Here is a 6,237-nt window from a genome sequence, read left to right on the forward strand (position 1 = left end):
TATATATATATATATATATATATAAACTTGAAACTTACGAATGTTTGGTAGGGTCAAATTTCCGTTTTTTTCTCACACACTTCCCTTACTTTTTTCTGCTCCAAACTGAATTCTATACCTTGAGTCTAAATTCAATAAAATTTTCTATTCACACACACACACTCCACTTCTTGTAAACCACAGAAAATCTGCAAGCAGGCCCCTCTTCTCTCCTTGGTTTGGCTAGTTGTTTCTTTTCTTCCTTTGCATACAGAGGATGCTGTACTTTGCCCTTCCTTCACTCGCGCGTTAGTGCTTCAATCCTTATTCTCCTTCCCACTACTCACCGCACTAGAGTTGCTCAATGCCTCTTCCTTCAGCTTCAATCAAAAGTTTCATCATTCTCACTGAGCTCTATAATCACTTCTCCCCCTATTAGACGACATCGTCGTTAGACGATGAACAACTCAGAGCTTCGATTAATGCATGGGGAAGCCCTAGCTTGCACCCGTCAATCTCATGCCTTCGTACGTGACCTTCGACTCTCCAAGTAAGTTGATCTTGCTCCTGCCTCTTATACGCGTAGTTTTATCGAACAAAAGTACCCTATGAGTTCCTGACCCCTCACTTCATTCCCCTCTTTTCAACAACCTCGAGGAGATTAAATGAGACGTCATAATCTTCTCCACTCAAAAAAAATTTCTTTCTTGAAATTTTAAAACATAATGCAATGTCACCGGACTAGAGTTGCTCGATGCCTCTTCCTTCTGCTTCAATCAAAAGTTTCATCATTCTCACTGAGCTCTATAATCACTTCTCCCCCTATTAGACGGCATCGTCGTTAGACAATGAACAACTCAAAGCTTCGATTAATGCATGGGGAAGCTCTAGCTTGCGCTTGTCAATCTCATGCCTTCGTACGTGAAGTTCGACTCTCCAAGTAAGTTGATCTTGCTCCTGCCTCTTATACGCGTAGTTTTATCGAACAAAAGTACCCTATGAGTTCCTGACCCCTCACTTCATTCCCCTCTTTTCAACAACCTCGAGGAGATTAAATGAGACGTCATAATCTTCTCCACTCAAAAAAAATTTCTTTCTTGAAATTTTAAAACATAATGCAATGTCACCGCACTAGAGTTGCTCGATGCCTCTTCCTTCAGCTTCAATCAAAAGTTTCATCATTCTCACTGAGCTCTATAATCACTTCTCCCCCTATTAGACGACATCGTCGTTAGACGATGAACAACTCAGAGCTTCGATTAATGCATGGGGAAGCCCTAGCTTGCACCCGTCAATCTCATGCCTTCGTACGTGACCTTCGACTCTCCAAGTAAGTTGATCTTGCTCCTGCCTCTTATACGCGTAGTTTTATCGAACAAAAGTACCCTATGAGTTCCTGACCCCTCACTTCATTCCCCTCTTTTCAACAACCTCGAGGAGATTAAATGAGACGCCATTATCTTCTCCACTCAAAAAAAATATTCTCCTTCCCACTACTCACCGCACTAGAGTTGCTCAATGCCTCTTCCTTCAGCTTCAATCAAAAGTTTCATCATTCTCACTGAGCTCTATAATCACTTCTCCCCCTATTAGACGGCATCGTCGTTAGACGATGAACAACTCAGAGCTTCGATTAATGCATGGGGAAGCCCTAGCTTGCGCCCGTCAATCTCATGCCTTCGTACGTGACGTTCGACTCTCCAAGTAAGTTGATCTTGCTCCTGCCTCTTATACGCGTAGTTTTATCGAACGAAAGTACCCTATGAGTTCCTGACCCCTCACTTTATTCCCCTCTTTTCAACAACCTTGAGGAGATTAAATGAGATGCCATAATCTTCTCCACTCAAAAAAAAATTTCTTTCTTGAAATTTTAAAACATAATGCAATGTCACCGCACTAGAGTTGCTCGACGCCTCTTCCTTTTTCTTCAATCAAAAGTTTCATCATTCTCACTGAGCTCTATAATCACTTCTCCCCCTATTAGACGGCATCGTCGTTAGACGATGAACAACTAAGAGCTTCGATTAATGCATGGGGAAGCCCTAGCTTGCGCCCGTCAATCTCATGCCTTCGTACGTGACGTACGACTCTCCAAGTAAGTTGATCTTGCCCCTGCCTCTTATACGCGTAGTTTTATCGAATGAAAGTACCCTATGAGTTTCGGTCCCCTCACTTCATTCCTATCTTTTCAACAACCTCGAGGAGATTAAATGAGACGTCATAATCTTCTCCACTAAAAAAAATCTCTTTCTCGAAATTTTAAAACATAATACAAGTCATCTCTCATTAAGCATGTCAACAATAATTATCCATAAATTTCATGATAAAACTAGGGGTTACTCATAAAGATAAAAGTGATCACTGTAAAGTAAAAACCTGATACAAGGCTGCTCAACCATACCCCTCTCATCAATAAAATCATGATATTAACATATTTAAACTAACACAATTATTGAAGCAAGCAACACATTAGAAAAACACCCTTATATGCAAGAAAATGCCAAACTCATCAAACCCTATCACCATCAGTCATAGCAGGTTCTTCAGGCTCACTATTAGTGAGTGAATAAATTCGAGGTTGAACATGTTATCTTGTTTGAGCTTGTGTAGGAGCTGAAACTATAGACTCTATTCTTCTTTGCCTACCTGCAGTCTTATGTGAAGGAGCTCCACTGGACTTCTGATCCTCAATGCGCTTTTGGCTAAACAATGGACGATATCTTGCAATATGACTAGGATGACGACACCAGTAACATGTGTTACCCATCGAGCACGTACCCTTATATTTCTTCAATGTTTAACATAAGTGACTATAATACTCTTGAGTCGTACCTCTGCTAATTCCACCCAAATTGAACTTGGACTTGTTCTCATTGGATTCATCTAATTGATCTACATTTCCTCCATCAATACTTTTCCTCTTGTGCTTCTCCTTATGTTTCTGAGTAAGCTAATAATCGGTCACCACTCTTCTAGCTCGTTTCACAAATACTGATTATTCATTGATCTCCAAAGACACCAACTACCGTCTAATCAAATCCTTTAATCTCGAAAGGAATATGTAACATTTTTCTTCTACAGTAGCGATCAACTGTGGTGTATACCTTGAGAATGCAGTAAATTCTACTTTGATTTCATGACTGTCTTCTTTCCTTGTACCATTCTGATAAATTTGCCTCACATTTATCTTCGAACAAATAGGAGTACAAACCACTCTCTGAATAGCTCCACGAACTCCTCCCAACTAATCATGTTGGGTATGTCTCATAGCTTGTCCTGATGCAGCCAACACCACCACCTTTCAATTTCTTCATCCAACACAAATATAGCTAATGACACTCTTCTTTTATTCAGATAGGTCATACTAACTAATATCTTCTCATCAGCCAATTATCTGCTTCAATCGAATTTTCAATTCCCTTAAACAATAGTGGACACAAATCTTGGAATATTGTTAAGTGCTTATCAACAACTATATCACTTCCAATAGACTGCAATCCAGACTATTGAATCTTCTGTCATGATCACCATCATTTGGGTCAGGACATTCGTGTTCATATTTTATAGTAGGTTTTACTTCATCATTTTCTATCAGACTCTATCATACTATAATTTCGGGTGTAACACTTTGTTTGAATTGATAAAAGTATTAATTTGAGTTAGATTTTTTAATTTTATTTTTATTAATGTTTTTTATAATTACCTTTTTGAGATTTTCATCAAGATTATACTAATTAATCCTAAACTTGGGCTATGTTACCACTTTTGTCACGACCCAACCCCAGCATTGGAGTTAACTATAACGCGAGTAAAGACGGTTGGACGATTGGACATAAACATTTCTTCTTCTATTGCTCATCTTTTAAATCACTTAATTAAACTTGAAATATTAGTTTAAAATAACAGTGAACTAAACATAACCAATTAATATTGATACTCATATATTAGAGTAACACAATAACAAAATAATATGCATGTTAGTAATAAAATATTTATTATTTTATTAATATGATCACTCATAATATTTTAATATTTAAGGTCTACATCAATGAAATGTCTATATCAATTATATATACAACCGTCATAGGAGTACTGTATAAAAATTGCATCAGTTTAGTTACTTCAATATCAATATCCATTTTCATTTGCGTGCACAGGTACATTTGCGTTCCACACTAATATCATAAAGGGGTGACTCCATCATAGTCAAACATACACATACAAACAAGATATGCAGTTCATATCATTCACAATTTCAAATAACTAAATATCAATATTTAATATTTATTCCTATAATGAATACAACATTTCATTATGTGAGATTACAAGTATTCATATAGAAATGATCGATACAATTTAATAATGGGAAATTTATTTCACTAATTAAGCATAAACAACAATCCATACAAATAATTTAGAAGAGATACAAAAATGATATTATAATTTAAGCTTACTCATATGTTGATTAATTTGTTCTTTGATTTGCCTTTTCCCGACTCTTCTAAAATTGATGCTTATAATAAACATGATATTTATATTACTAAAATTTAATTTATTCATATTGCTTCGATAAGGCAAGTTTGCTAAGATACAAAAATGATATTGCTGAAGCCTACTTCTTCTACCCTTCAAGCTGAATATGATATTTAATCTTGCCTTGTCGAATTCTATTGCATTAATTAATTTTTTGTATCTCAAATTATTTTAATGAAACTTCTCGTACTTATATCAAATTTCCCTGCTACCTTGAATATGATATTTATATTACTAAAATTTTCCCATCGGAAGAAGTCACACTTCTTTATGATTTTTCGCAGGCAACTGAAGAACTATCTCCCTTAGCGATGTGACTAACGTGGCGTCAGCATGGAACTTTGAAGTCCACAGTGGCACAAAATTCCTCTGGAGGTACCTGAAATTATCGAATTTATCTTTTCTGAATGCTTTAAAAGACAATCCATTAGTCATAACAAACGTATAAATTTTCTTTAGAAACAATTAATTTAGTAGGCGTGAGGTCAGAGAACTTAGTATACCAATCAACGAATCTATTACTACAAGAAGACATCGGACTTTATCAAAAAAAAGGTTCTTGGTTGTCTTTAACCTACATAATATCAAGCTCGTGTGTTTCGCGTATGCATATCACCGACAAAAACCACCCAAAAGAAACTCAGAAACCATATCGCCAAACAAAAAGAGGAACCTGGTTGCCTTCAATAGGATTTTACATGTGACACCAACCAATACCGACAATCAGGTTATCTAGAGGAACCCATAAGGTCCAACATTTCATCATTGACCTCTCAAACCCACCAAAAGAAATTTAAGAGAAGAAACAAGAAAAGAAAAACTCTTACAAATATCATAAAAAATCTAAACAATCATAATCAAATATACAAGGAACAAAAATAAACATGAACTGCATAAAATAAACAATAATCAGTCCATTTAGCATTCAACAATGATGTTTGTAATCCGCTCTCTCAATTCAACCATTTCTCCAGCACCTTCGCCTTCATGGGTGCAACCTTTTTGTGATTCTCCTTCTGCCCGTGGTATAGATTATCCTATGTAATATTTAAATGCTTTAGGCTGGAGGTCTAAATGATCATCATTAGCCATGTTGAAGTCTACGCCAGTTCTAGAATGATGTCGTCAAATATAGTTGTGGAGAGCCATTATGAAAACTATAATCTGCACTTGCTTCAAAAATAGTTGTATCGACATATCACACAATATGATCTATTTTTTCTTCCACACTCCAAATATTCACTTGTCATCTTAAATGTTGGATCCTCTGGCTTAATAATCTTTTGATGACAAACTAATAAGTCCTTTCAATCCCATTGAAAAGTATATGTTGATTGTCTTCGATAAATGTTGAAATCACTCCATCGCTCCTCTCATTGATTCATTCTGTGAAAAAATGTAGATAGTATTTGCTAACACCATTCGGGTTGTCATTCTAGAGGAGCCATGAAGTCCATGATTCCTATGCAATTTATCGATAAGGTCTATAAATATGGGCAATATCATACGAAATATGTTGTTGAATTTTTTAGGGTGTCCTTCAAGTAGCTCCCCGACCTATTTATCACCAATGTAAGATGATTTCATGCAAGGAGACTGGTCTAGTATGAGTTGTAGTACTTGTATATCAAACATATTGCTGTCACAATTCTCTTTCTGCGTCTCTGTGAATCAATGTTGCACAAATGCTCTGTTCAGGTAAGACATGAATCAAACAATTTTAAC

The sequence above is a fragment of the Phalaenopsis equestris genome, unplaced genomic scaffold (genome assembly GCF_001263595.1).
Source record: "Phalaenopsis equestris unplaced genomic scaffold, ASM126359v1 Scaffold000779, whole genome shotgun sequence".
NCBI classification, from domain to species: Eukaryota; Viridiplantae; Streptophyta; class Magnoliopsida; order Asparagales; family Orchidaceae; genus Phalaenopsis; species Phalaenopsis equestris.